The sequence below is a fragment of the Protopterus annectens genome, chromosome 13.part0 (genome assembly GCF_019279795.1).
Source record: "Protopterus annectens isolate FY-2018-M chromosome 13.part0, PAN1.0, whole genome shotgun sequence".
Classification (NCBI taxonomy): Eukaryota; Metazoa; Chordata; order Ceratodontiformes; family Protopteridae; genus Protopterus; species Protopterus annectens.
This window is the reverse complement of record NC_056747.1, coordinates 121,862,130-121,877,947: the sequence shown is the minus strand read 5'-3', so window position 1 is coordinate 121,877,947 and position 15,818 is coordinate 121,862,130.

Genomic DNA, 15,818 nt, shown 5'->3' with positions numbered 1-15,818 from the left:
GCTCTATCTGTGAGCCAGTTGGCAATCTGGAGGGTAACATAGCAATTTATTCCCAGTTTATTTAGATTTTTTATAATGCTTGAGTGAGGGATTGTGTCAAAAGCTTTGGCCAGGTCAAGGTATACCATTTTGCCTTCATCCATTGCTTTGGAGACCTTTTCATAAAAATCTACCAGGTTGAGTAAGCACGACTTTGACAAATCCAATCTGAGACAGGTCTGGTATTTGGAGGCTCCATATGCCTGATTGATTAGTTCAACGATACTTCTTTCTATGGCTTTGCAAATAAGGTTGGTCAGACATATGAGTCTGTAATTGCCTGGGTCTGGGAAAGGGGAATGACTATAGCTGCCCTCCATTCATTTGAAACAAAACCTGTATGGAGGCTGAGATTGAGAAATGTTATTAGGGGTGTGGCTAAATTATGCTTCATATTATTTAAGATGCATCGAGGGATATTGTTAGGACCCACTGATGCAGTATTTAAGCTTTTGATAGCACTTTTAGGACTTGGTCTTTGTGATACCTGGCTGTGAGCCAATTTCAGGTATATCTTAAGGGACAGATGGAGGGGGAGTAAAGTTAAAGCTAAATTTATCAGCCAGTAGGTTCATTATATCTTCAGCAGCATTGCAGGTGACATTGTTCACAATCAGCTCAGTGATTACGACGAAAACTAAGCCCTATGGGGGCAGGAAGGGTTTCAGCCAGAATACAATTGCAAGGAACAAGAGATTCAGCCCATCCTTGACAAAGCAAGTTGGGTCAGTCACCTCATTCTATACTGATACATGCCAGACCACATAGAATGACACAAGCTGCTAAAGTAGTTGTTGAAATCAATCATCTTTTCTTTTTATACAGGTATCATTCTGTGTGATAGAAATATTCCACTCGGGACCCGTGTTGTGCTGGACTGATGCTTTGTGACATCCTATATGTCTCTTTGAATATCCTTCATGATAGTAAATCGTATGTCATTTACACCAACATGGAGTACCACTAGTCCAGTAGTCTGATTACTAAACATCTGATCCATAATACATGATCCAAAGCCCTGGTGGGGCAGGGTGAAAAAGCAATTGACTCAAAAGCCCTCTCCTGCAATCAAGTGGGCAACAACCTCAGGTTAAGAGCTCTCGACCCAAGAATCTGGAACAAAGCCAAAAATAGGAATGGAACAAAGGCTAAAATTTAAGGACAGACTCCAAATGCAGTTGACATATACCTAGAAAGCTACCAAAAATGACAGGTTTTGTATTAGAGTGAATCCTCCAAAATCCAGATGTCTTCCATTATTAAATTACTGCAATCCACAACAGTTTGCCAGAAAATTATAAATTCCATGAGAAACAGACAAAAAAACAAGAGGTAAAACTAAGGACACTGTGCAAAATCAGGGACAGTTGAGAAGTATGCTTAAATTCCACAGGCTGCAGAAGAAAACACATCCAAATTACAAACAATGAAGGAGTACACCAGACATACTCATTACTAGTGTTATAGAGAGTGAAGGAGATGAAGTGTAGCAGAAGTGGTTTTAATGAGAGAGGTAGTAAACTAAAAGTAAAGTAGACCAGAAAAAACTGCCAAATGCACCACAATCATGGTCCACAGCAAGCAGTTACTTAATAAAAAATGGAAAGGTGGTAAAGGAGAGGTGGTAAACTAAAAGTAAAGCAAAACATAAAAACTGCCAAGTGGACCACAATCGTGGTTCACAGCCACCAGTTACATAATAAAAAAGGGTGAGGTGGTAAACTAAAAATGAAGTAGAACAGAAAACCTGCCAAATGGACCACAATCATGGTCCACAGCTACCAGTTATTTAATAAAAAGGGTGAGGTGGTAAACTAAAAATGAAGTAGAACAGAAAACCTGCCAAATGGACCACAATCATGGTCCACAGCTACCAGTTATTTAATAAAAAGGGAGAGGTGGTAAACTAAGAGTAAAGTAGAACAGAAAAACTGCCAAATGGACCACAATCATGGTCTACCACCAAAAGATATTTCATAAAAAAGGGAGAGGTTGCAGCAATAGAGGCATGGTGGGTGTGTCCTCATAAATCGTTAAACAACCAGTAGGGTATCACAGGGTTCAGTGCTGGAACATTTGTTATTCAGCATATACTTCTAAATCATAAAAGCAACCAGAGGGGTACAACAGGGCTCTATGCTGGCATATCTGTTATTCAGCATATACTTCTAAATCATGGCAGCAACCAGAGGGGTACAACAGGGCTCTTTGCTGGCATATCTGTTATTCAGCATATACTTCTAAATCCTGAAAGCAACCAGAGGGGTACCACAGGGCTCTGTGCCAGGACCTCTTTTATTCAGCATATACTTCTAAATCCTGAAAGCAATCAGGGGGGTACCACAGGGCTCTGTGCCAGGACCTCTGTTATTCAGAATATGCTTCGATATCATGAAAGCAACCAGAGGGGTACAACAGGGCTCCATGCTGGCATATCTGTTATTCAGCATATACTTCCAAATCCTGAAAGCAACCAGAGAGGTACCACAGGGCTCTGGGCCAGGACCTCTGTTATTCAGCATATACGTCTAAATAATGAAAGCAACCAACGGGTGTACCACAGAGGTCTGTGCTGGGACTTCTGTTATTCAGCATATACTTCTAAATCATGAAAGCAACCAATGAGTGTACCACAGGGCACTGTGCCATGACCTCTGTTATTCCGCATATACTTCTAAATTGTAAAAGCAGCCAGTGGAGTACCACAGGGCTCTGTGCTGAGACCCCTGTTATTCAGCACATACTTCTCTGATCTCCAAATAAAAACAAAAACAGCAACTCTAGTTCACCACATCTGCAGACAATTGTAAACTGGCTATTACAGTTAAATCATACTTAAATTGCTTTCTGATTGGCAGGAGCTACAAAGGTGAACTTACACATGTTAATAGCTAATGCACTGAAAATGGACTAAAACTAAATGCTAAAAAATGCAATACTATTGCATTTTGCAAATAAACCTACCCTGCAGCTTCAAGTAGTGAAAACATCCCATTCCAAAATGAAGATGCTATGAAAGACCTTGGAACATGGGTAGATAACTCTTTGTTCCTTTGCCCCTTTTACCATCATGTTGTAACAGAAGTCAGGACATCTTTCATTTGGCACAGCTGATCACAATATATATTTTCTCTAGATCAATTAAAATCCTTGCTCCTTTATATTCTGCCCTAATCACGCCCACAATAGAATACAATGTCCTGTTTGGGATGTATCTTAATACACATATCAAGCAGCTGGAGAGACCCCAAAGGTTCCTGACAAAAACAAACTTGGGTCTAAAGGACCTGACCTATCAAAAGAGGCTGGAGATCTTGTCTCTGTAGATTTCATTTCTTAATATATTTCATAAATAGTGAAAAGTGCCTTGCTTTTCAGGCCAACAGTCAAAGGCCTCAAGTCTCCAAATAAGCTGTCCAGTGAATATTAGCACCAATGATCTAAACCTGCTTCAGCTAATAAACACATCAAGAAGGAGAGACAGATTTGTCATGCAACAACTACCTCTTCTCTGGAACAAACATCCTCTTCAGATGAAACAATGTGACAAACTATCTTCTTTTAAGAAGAAATTACACAGATCCAGTCATAACATTGCAAATATACAGTTCCAGTTTCAATCTAAACTACTCTCACTCCATGATTGGCTAATTAGACATATTTCCTCCTAAACTAAATCCATGCTGTTTGGTATACATCAACAATTCTATTAGTCCCCAAACAGCCTGCAAATCTTAGACTTAAACAACTCCACAAAATAAATAACTCCATCCTTCAAATACCTTGTGATTTGGCTTATGCAGACATTGAGCTTTCATGTCCATACTCAAAAGTAATACAAATAAAATCAACTCCTTCTTCTTCTTGGCTAACAAAATGACCACTTAACTTACTACTAAAGCAAGAGCTGTCATATGTAAGGGTGCTGTTTAATCACAAGTATTTATGACTTCCCAATCACTGCATCAGCTTACAAACAAAAACACTGACACCCTACAAAACTTCATCAGCAAAATCTGTCATTTCATCTACCCCCCCCCCAACCCCTTGCTGAGAACACCACTGTTTCACCTGTTCAGAAGCAAAGTGATTTGCTATTAAATAGAGATCTGACCTCTTACTTAAAGCTCAGCTCTGTAAAGTGCTGCTTCTTGAAACATTCTCCCCTCTAGCATCAAACTAACTGAAGCAAAGCTTCCACCTACAGCCTGTGGAGATACTGTCTGTCATCTCCAAGACTTTTAACTCATACTCCTAAACTATGTAGAACAAGCATTCTTTCTCTACTTCTGCTCCATCATTTGCCAATCTCTCCCAGCCACCTAAAAGAAATCTGTCTTAAAAGAAATTCAAACATTAGCTAAAAAACTACTTTCTGAAAGGACAATGCTCATACCTGTGAAGAAGTCACGTCACATGACCACCTATTTACTACTTCTGTCTGTTCTACTTCACTAATGGTGCTTCCATTTTAGCAGCCTACAGTATGTTAATGTGCACATTGTATATAATATACTTCTTAAATTTTTAAAACATTTGTGAATGATAATCACTGTCTAGTATATTGTACAGTGTAAGACTGCAATATTTTTTGTCTTCACAAGTCCTGTGTATTGGCTGTTACTTGTTTGTTTTAAGCAAGCACTTGTATTTTTCACTTCATTCTTTTAGCATTGTATAAAGTGTGATGGTGGTGCTGCGGTAGCGTTGTCGCTTCACAGTAAGACGTTGTCCTGTTCGATTCTCAGCTAGAGCGTCTTCTGTGTGGAGACATGCGTGAATGGGCGTACCTTCGTTGAAGGTTGTGCATCAGAGCTGACAACTCGGCACGTAAAAATCTACTGCCAATCATTAGCGGACCGGAGTTCCGCTGTGGCAACCCCTAACTGGGAAAAGCCGAAAGACACAACAACAACAACATAAAGTGTGATGATGTTATGCAGGCCGTATCTCAAAATGGTCAGTTGTTGTTGATCAGTCAACCACCCCAGTAAACAGCAAACAAACAAGCATAAATAAATAAATAAATAAATAAATAAATAAGCAAACAAACAAATAAATACATAGTCAGAGGGAATAATGTCTGCCATAACAGACTAATTAAATATGTGTGCTAAAAGTTTAGAAATATAGGCCGCTCCAGATACTAGTGTTTTGGGATGTAGTTAGCAAAAATTAGGAATGTATTGTAACTAAGAGAAGAAAGTAATTATTGAATTTGGTTGTGATGTAATGTTTTATAGCAGAAAGAGGCTGGTAGGAAATGACTTTGAGTAAAGGGACAAGAGGGTCAGCAGCAACGATTGTGGGAAACGAGATGAGGGAATTAGAGAAGTAGAAGTGATATTAATGCGGATTGCATTTGTATGTCAGGATAGCAATGGAGAGAGTATTGGGCTTTTGGAAAGATCTTTTTCAAAGTAAATGATGTTATACTATTTCAGAATTTTGGAAGGTTGCAAGATGAGATGTTTGAAGTTTTCTATGGAGCTTTCACTTCATGTAGAGCTTACTGACACGAGGCATGGCTGCAGAGACACCATTTAACTAAAGAAGAGTTAATTGTCTAACATGATTAGCAAGTCATTATTGCTGGCATGCTAGATGGGATATCTTGGTAGAGCATGTCTTCTTGCACTTTCACATTCAGATAATTTAAGTATTTCACTTGGGACATATAATATTCTTCTTCAGTTTCATGCTGTGTTCCCACTGTGCTTTCTTCAGTCTGACCTCATTCAAATATGTGCCTAATAGTTTGTTTCTGTAAATCCTGTCACATTAACACAGTGCATACTAGCTAGCATCTATTAGTAATGCTATCTGGCTAAAAAAATTAAACAGATTTTAATCCTTTAGCAATATTATTTACACAGTAATCCCACAGTCAGCTATGTACAATTTTTCTACCACATAAACACACAATGGTAAAAATTGCAAAAACGCAATGAACTCTGACTATTCAAGCAGTTTCTATAAAAGACAAAGCAAATCACTGAATAAAAAAGAAATATTAAGTTAAAAGAAAAAAATGCATTGGAACAGATTCACTAGTTTCATTTGATTGCTGGAATTTATAGGGTGCAGAATTGTTTTACTGCTTAAAACCAACCAAGATAATTGTAGGGCAGTTTCTCAGTAGGGATGCCTTAAAATATGGACAAAAATATGCTGAACATGTCAGATCTGAAATAAAAGTAAAAAACAGAAGATTACAACAGGTGCAATGATGATCTAAGAGAAGCGGACATCTTCTATTTGTAGAGCTGAGGTTAATAACTTACATTGGCAGGGATGGAGTTTGCACCTGAGTGACAAATAAATTGCTGTGTGCATGACAGGCTATTGAAACACATTATAACTCACACAATCCTTGGGGTTTAACAGCCCCCTCATTTGAATAACTTCTCTGTTCAAACATGCCCTCTAACTTCCTTACTTGGAACAAAATCCCTCTGCATCTATTTGAAAGTTAAACTCATGTAAAAGGTTGCTTATTAAGTTTACTTAACTGATGAATTTTAGATATTATTTATTATTTTACAATTATGTTTCAGAAATAAACATACAAAGGAGTAAAACTTGTTGTAATACTATCAGCTTACTCTATTTGCATTTTTATTACCTATGTAAATGCAATTCTAAAACTCTAGATTTCTTGTTATGTATCAGTTAATCATTAAATGATGTGTATGTAATTTATCATATTTTACACTAAATGAAACTTGCACTTTCCCTCCCAACATTTCCCATTCACTCTCCTACAAATGCAAAATAAATATATGACTTCAATTTTTAATATTAAAATAAAACAATTTTCTATTACTCTCATTAATTAGACTTTTTTTCATTTCTCTTTTCACCCTCTTATGGACAAATCTAAATTATAACAGAAATATTTCTTGTTCAACAACATATTAGATTATCTATGTGCAATATGTTAAAACAAAAGGTTTTATATAAGTTTAAAGTTCAGAAATAATTTGCTGATTTGTCAGCCAGTATATGTAGTTTCACTAACTGATATAGAAAATTTATTTCATGTAAAGTTTATTTATTTTATTTTATTTTATTTTACATTTGTTGACCGGGCTAGTCTAACTGGACATATATCCATATACAGCAGAGGCCCGGGGAGAAAAGCTCCAGTACAGATAAAATCACAGTGATTTTTAACAATAAAAAATTATTCTTCATAGAAATATACAAGGTACAAGAGAGAATAGCAATAACATTTAAATACTTGTAAGTCAAGTTCTACAAAAAAAAAAAAAAACTAAATACTGAAGTTAAAATAATAGAAGGCCTACCTTAAGATTCAACTCTCAACGCTAGAAGGTGTCAGGTAGGAGCTCAGTAAGGGGTCGGGAAGAAAAATAAGGCATATTGAGACAAACTTTCAGTCAGGATTGGTACAAGGACAAAGTATTAATTCCTTTGATGATTTAATAATAATTATTAAATCAAATAATATAAAGTACTAACATAAAACAGAAATACATCAAAACTAATCAGTCACTCATAAATAAATTGTAGTATTAATATAAAAAAGCAGCATACAAAATATGAATAAGCAACAGATAATAGTAAACAAATATATTCAATAACCACTTAACATATAGCATATAATATGGTCCATAAATATTATCCTATGCCCCTCCACTTCATATCAAAAAGAATCAGGTAAATAGCTTTCAATCTTTCTTTTGAAGACATTTACATATTACTTTTACTATGTTACATTTGAATATAATATCAGAAAACATTTAAACATTTAACTTCTAATCAGTTTAGAATTACAAGTTTAATAACTCAAAGTATTTACCTTTTTCTGCTTTTTCATCTTCCTCTCCATTGCTAATAAGATATTGATGTTTTAATTTTTAAATGTATAAACCTTTCTCAATTTACTTTGTCAAAACTAGATATAAAAGATTATGTGGTTGACAAACAAAATAAAATCAAGTTTTATGATTAACACATACATATTACTTGCAAGCAAGGTTACAAATAAACATTCAATTTATAAACAAACACTTCAACTGTAACTTTAAAATATTATTTTGTATCTATTTTATAGATAATTGAAGCTTACACAGCTTAAATTGTATTAAACATTGTAGGACATGCTTAATCTAGTATGTACTAGTTTCACTGTTAGTATAACCTTTGACCTTTAGCTAGTATGCCATTTCTTTTTCTTTTACCTTTCTGTTTAACTCTTCATACAACAGTTGCAAATTCAAAAGAAAAGAGAGAAAACTGTTCAGCTCGTGACCTTGTCAGGAAGATAGAGAAACAACTTTAGTAGGAAAAAGGTAAAAAAAAGTTTTGGGGCTCACAGCTCGATGTTAACATTCAAACCTTGGATTGCTCAAGAAATCTAAAACAAGCAGGGCAAGCAGACAGACTCAAATAAAGTAACGCTCAATTTTCCGAGTAAAAATCATGCCAAAAACACTTTCCAACAATAAAACCAAGGTTTTAGAAAGAATGGAACAGGAAAAACACAATTTTTACATTCACACGCTCCACAAGATACAAATAACATAATGATAGAAAACAGCATTACAACTATAAAATGATCTAACCACATTTCATACAAAATATAACATCAACTCAAGAGGAATATATAGAAAGAATAAAATCACTTATTGTTACTTAAATGCTCTATTATGTTTATATGCTAAAACATAAAGAAAAGTTATACATTTTCAAAGTGTGTTTATAAAAATGTCAGATAAAACTCTATAGCATTTATTAAAATGTGACTCAGAGAGCTAAACCTTAGTATTTTTGGTAATAAGTGAGTCAAAAAGAAAATGATTTTTGTTGTTTTCACCTTTTTCTTTCCTTTATAATATTTTTATAAAACCACTTTATTAGTGAAGGATTTATATATATTTATAGAGTTAGTGCTTGTTTGCTAAAACAAAGTAACTATAGAAGAAAGAGAAAGAATGAAAGAAAGAAAAAATATAAAGGAAAAAGAAAAAGCAAACAGATGTTAAAGGGCATATTTAGAGCAAGTAAATTATACTATATAATAGTAAAAGTGAAGCATTTGTTCATACTAAGTAAATTTAAAATTTTGAAGGTTGTAAAACAATAATTTAAAACACTTTACCTTTCATGTAGAAACAGCTATATTCCCCCATTTCCCACTTGATTTAGTTAGATTATTTATTTGGAAAGGATAGTAGTACCAAATATATATATATATATATATATATACTATAAAATTATTTAGATTTAGCAAAAAAAATATTTATTTGTCCATTAATTCTTCTTCTCAGTTGTCTTTCAACCATTTTCTTCATGTCTCTTCAGAGTACTATTATTACAAATCATTTTTCTATTTGACCTAGAGTTTTATTTGTTTTTAAGAAAGACATTGCTGATTCCAATGTTTTAAATATTTTGATTCCATCTGTTAGACATACTTTAAGTTTAGCTAGAAATAAATTAACTTTAATCTGTCTCTTTTTCAGTTCTCTCGTTAAAGGAAGGAATTTATTTTTTTTGATATTACTGAAGTTGAATAGTCATTGTCAAACCTTATTGTATTTTCATCTATTATAATCAGTGAATTTGACCAAATAGTTTTTAATATTAGTTCCTTATCTTGACAGGAAAAAAAACTTAACAGTTATGGATCTCGGATTTATATTTTTCGACAATGAAGGAAAGCACAAGTGACCCGTGTGCTCCTTTGATACCAAAAGGCAAAGACTCAGGTAAGTTCAAAGCCTCTGGAAGCCAAGATGTGAGAAAATTAACAACATTGTCACCTTCTGTTTTTCTCAAGTAAACCATCCATGTGAATGTTGTTCCTTCTAGATCTGTTTTCAAGATCATTTTGCTTAGCAAAAAAGTATTTTTTAATAAAACTTCAATATTATGTTCATCTTCTGATACCCTTCCTTCTATATCATTTAGAGCATCTTCTATACCAGAAATCTTAGTTTTCTGCTGTTTGATTATTTTGTGTTATTTCTCCATTTGTTTTGTGCATTTTCTTTAACATTATGTAGTTTATTGTCCATTTTATCAATTTTTATTGAAAGTTCTTGTATGTTTGTGAGAACTGACTGTAGTTATTTCTCTAATGACAAATCAAGCGAGTTTGTGTTTGAGTAACTCATTCTGAAGAAATAAGCAAATACCTTTTTGCTTAAATAATGACAAGAATTAAGATAGCAAATGATGTACAATCCAAATAGTGATATCCAAAAATCTTGAAAAGAAGATAATTCCACACAAATTAGATATTTAAGATATCATATACATTATAATTCCTATCAGAAATGTAATTCAAATAGCAGAGGAGAGGAGAGGAACTAAGCTGTTAATCTGTAACCATCTGGGCCATGACCCCAGTTAACTTCCTTTTTAATGAACTGAGACTTGGCAAGCTGACATGTAATCTTATGCATTGAACTGGATGTGTTATTACCCCAATTTACTTCACTACAATATTTCTTTAAGTAATGGATGTTGCTATTTATTTCTAAAGATTAGTTTTATCCTGATTGAATTTTAATCCAGAAATGGATTAAAAATTATTTGAAGCATTTTAATATTCATTAATGAAAAATCAACATGATCAATAGTCAAAACAGTGTCATCAGCAAATAGGTGAAGCTTAGGTGATTATTGAGCTCCAGTATCAAAGTTTATTATATTTTTATTAAATTAATATAATTGGAAACTGGTTCTATTGACAAAGCAAATAAAATGTGTTCATGGACCTTGGTTTGTCCTATTAGTAATCCTAAAAGATTATAAAATGTAAGATCTTAGTTTAAAAGATGAGAAGAGGTGAATATAAAAAATTAATAAAAGAAATAAATTCATTGGGGAACATATATACTTCTAAGACTTTGGTAAGATAAGGCTAAATTATTGAATCAGATGGTCTATCCAATTCTAAGCTAATTATAGAAAAATGTCTTTTATTAGAAGAAGCAAAATCAGTTAAAGTAAATATTCTTTTGATATTATCCTGTGTCTGTTTATGTAAAATCACTCTTCAGTATTCATAACAATCACTGATAATGTATTTGCTTTTTACTTGATAGAAATAATATTATTTTTGCTGTGAAGTTTACAATAAACTAATTTTAGTATTCTAGTGCTTATGTAGTAATTTCATACTGGACAATGGTGAAAAAGTCCTACTTTTTTATACCAATGATATCTAGTAAGCAAAGCTGTTGTTATGGGTGATTGTTCATGTATAACTTAAAGGTGAATATTTAATATAGCACACAGTGATTGTTATGTAAAATCACTCTTCAGTATTCATAACAATCACTGATAATGTATTTGCTTTTTACTTGGTAGAAATAATATTATTTTTGCTGTGAAGTTTGCAATAAACTAATTTTAGTATTCTAGTGCTTATGTAGTAATTTCATACTGGACAATGGTGAAAAAGTCCTACTTTTTTATACCAATGATATCTAGTAAGCAAAGCTGTTGTTATGGGTGATTGTTCATGTATAACTTAAAGGTGAATATTTAATATAGCACACAGTGATTGAAACTGTAGGTTCATTTAAGGACCTGGGTATATGGGTAGATCCAACTTTGAGTTTTTCTAATTATATCAACCAGTTGGTTAATGATAGTTATAGAACTATAGGTTGTATAAATAGATTTATAAAATCTATGAAATTAGAAATTATAAAGTCCTTGTTTAATAGTTACATTAAACCCAAACTTGAATATGGAATAATAATATCAAAACCATACAAGAAAACAAGCATACATAAACTGGAAAGAGTAGAGTGGAAATATACCAAAGGTATTCATGAATGTAAAAATTTAAGTTATGAAAGACTAAAATATCTGAAATTGTACAATGTCTTGCATAGATATTTAAGAGGAGACCTTATTCAGGTATGTAGTGTTATCAAAAAGTGCAGAAAATCATCAGACAACCTATATAGAAGATTCTATAGGAATGAGAAATGTACTAATTAGTTCTTCGAGAGAACAGCTGATGCATGGTATAGACTACCAAACTGAATTAAAGCAAGCACTAGTTTATATATTTTTAAGAGCAGTCTGGATACTTATTATGGGAACAACTGTTTTGGTATATATATCTTGGCAGGCTAGAAGGGCATTATTGTCGCCCCTGAAATATGTGTATGTATGTATGTATGTATGTATGTATGTATGTATGTATGTATATTAGTGACAGTGCATTCACACAGTGCCATGCTTTATACTATGGTAAGTGGGTATCCTCAATTTCAAAACAATTTTCTTTAATGGCAAGACACTGCCTTCAGTCTGTGACAGAAGTAGAAAATTATGTGATTCACAGACAATGCTTGCATTCAATGTACAGAAATGAAGAGGCAAACAAGCTTAATAATATGCAAATATCGCTGTTCCTAGTTCCATAGAAACTGAATAGTGCTGAAGCTCTATTTTATGGTGAAGAACTCCAATCCAGTCAACTAGGCAACAGGCAATATCCCATTTGGATGATACATGACAACCAATCACACTAATAAAGAGATTCCCCTAAAGTGATAGGAAGTGGGGAGCTGCAAGCAATGATTCAGGAGAGAAGGATGGACATTGCTGGTATCATAGCAACATTAGCAATGACATGAGGGAGTAGGACATGTAAGTGCCTGTGTATGAGATGCCCAAGTATGACAGAGAAAAGAGGGATGAGAAATCTACATTAAAAATATATAAAATGTGAGACAGACAGGCTGAAGAACATCACCTCATGAATGGTGCAAGGGATGAAGAAGAGCCAGTATTTTCTTCCTGGTGGTAAAGGTAGAAAAAAGGGGAAGAACAGCTAAACAGGTACAGTGTATTATCCTCCAAGTCAAATCAAAGGCCGGTGATAACAGATTGGAAAAAAGGAATAAGCAGGAAGAATTCACCTACAGTCATTGGAAGTTCTGAATCTGCCAGGAACAGCCTGGAAGACTGCAAATTCCATGTTAGAGAGAAAGAGTTGATGTCTTGAACTATGAAGGCTTGCACTAACTGATGTGAGATTGTACCGGAAGGGATAGAATTCTGGATGTTGTCCTAACCAGCGTGGATGGGCTCATGGATATTTAAGCGAGTATGTAAGAATGCTGCTGAAAGTTTGTGGGCAGAATGCCTGAAACACACAAAGGCCACAGCTTCTGATCATTGTGGACCAAGAAAGGCAAGTGCAGGTTTCCTTGCTAAAAGCAACAGTAAGACATGAGACGTTGTATTTGAATACACTTCTGTAAGGCAAAACTGAAAGCACAAGTAATTATACTATTGCGTTCAGAAGGTGTGGCTATTGAATATGTTAAATTCTATGGATGTTTTTTTATGACAGTAACTGTAGTGTAGTACTAAAAAATATCAGTCCAATTTAACAATATTGAATAGATACAATTTTCAATAGATATATCTGCAGAATCCAGTGTTATAAATTTCTTGTGCTATCAGTGCAGCATTGTAAAATACAGGTGCTTCCCTGATTTCACATCAACAAAAAACGTGTTTGGCTTTCTTGCTCCATAATGAACTATTTTGTTGCGACCTTTAAAAATCATTCCTAAAGGTACCATTAACCAAAAGTAGTTATGCATGTGTGTGCTTTGTACTATTGGGAGTGGTAACAACAGAAAGGCAAAGATAATAATGTGGAATTTAGTCAGAGGGGATTATGAATAATTGCACAGAAGGACAAAATTAATCTAGGGGCTAGGGACAAACTACGAAAATAAAAATGCTAGATGAACGGATGAAGGATGCAGTACTTAGTCCTTTGGAGAAGTATTTTTAGAGAAAGGCAGAACTGATAAAAGAAGAAGGAAAAATGTGCCTGTATGGGAAAGTGAGGTAAATGATTAGGGCAAACTTGAGTGTTTATAAGAAGTAGAAAGAATGCATGTAGAGAAGGTATAATTGATAAGGCAAGCAGAAAGACAATGAAACATATGGAGGCAACAAAGGTACAAGCTGAAAGGAAGTAGACAGAGGGGACCAAAAGAGAACACAAAAGCATTTTCAGGCAGAAGCATAGCTGTGATGTAGTGAAGGGGCATCCTCCTTGGTTGTGAGTTTTTAGAGGGAAGAGCCTTTTTTTTGGTCCTCACAGTGCCAGATTGGAGAACATCTTTTTTGCTCTCATGTAGAGCATGAGGGCATAAGGACCTGGCACATCACCTTAGATGATAAGAAAGGAACACCAGAATTGGAAAATGGACCTTTTTTTCTTGGTCCTTGTGTTTTGGTATACAACATAAAGAAGGAGGCAGAACAACGTTGTCCAGGCTAAACAGATGATAAAGGAGGTCACAGAAGAATGGGAAAAAAGGAGAGGTATTGAATAAGTAATTTGCTTCAGTTTTTATGAAAGAAAATATTGGGTGTTTGCTAGAATAAGTGAAAAGTAGGATAGAGCAGAGAAGGTAGTGGAAAGATACCAGAGAGATACCAGGATGAATAAGGAGGAGTTAGAGAAGGAAATGTATCCCCCGAAGGAGGATAAATAAAACAGAACAAAAATGCAGCTGTCATGGTCCTTTGGAAACAGGCTAGCATCTTGGCAGATCCCTTGTGGAGGTTTTAGCATATACATACATATCTATATATATATATATATATATATATATATATATATATATATATATATATATATATATATATATATATATATATATATATATATGACTAGCCACTTTAGAAATCATGTGATGTGTCTCACTGAAGTGCTATTATATAACATGTTTGATTCTTACTTGAATGCACTTGTTAATAGTCCATCAGTCTTATGAAATCTAATTAAAGCATGAAAGTACTTACCAGTAAAAAAAAAATAAAATGTTTGGTTTTTTGCTTCAGAATATTTGCCTTCATTTATTTCTTTGCTTGTGTGAAACAGACCCTTGGTACATATGGAGAATAGAAAAAAATGTCAAAACTGTAGTATTGTTATCCTAACTGCAATGACAGGGACACTCTTGCAAAGATCCCTTTTCTAGTAGACAACAATCTTCAGATCAAAGACAGGTTTCATTCCAGCCACCTCCATTTGCCTACTGTGCGACTCTGACCTAGCACTTGACTGGATGGTGCTGTGACATCAGTGCACTAACCAGTAATCAAGGAGACTTAACTCTCAACACTAACAACTAGTGAAGGATGTGCACATTGGGAGGATGATAGGCACACACACACAGTAAAGTGCAATTTCCCTTACGAGCACACACAGATCACAGTCAGTCTGGGGCTGGTTTCTCCCTCTCTCTCCAGATCCCCAGTAAGACTCCCCACTTGCACAGCTGTAGGGTTACGATCTCAGTCGAGTGGTCAAGCCAATACCTCCAGCACCCTCTCTGTCCAACCAGTACTTCATGTAGCTGACACACACACACACACACACACACACACACACACACACACACACACACACACACACACACACACACACTTTGAGATTTGTTTTATTTGCAAACACACAGACACTCCTGGGGAAGGCTACACAGGTTTACTAGCTATGCCCCCTTCTGTCCAGACTATAAGGTAATACCAGCTGTGACCAACCACCTTTATCAGCTACTAAAAAGGCCCTTACCAAAGGGTGCCTATTCTTACTGTGTAATGTTACTATTATCCAAATGGTAAGTGTGACTAGAACTTTTAAGACTATTCAAGGGTGGCTTGTACAGTATCACCAAATACATATGCAGGTAATTGAAGGGCTTAATATCTATGACAAAATCAGCCACAATTAAAAGGTTTAAATATATTTA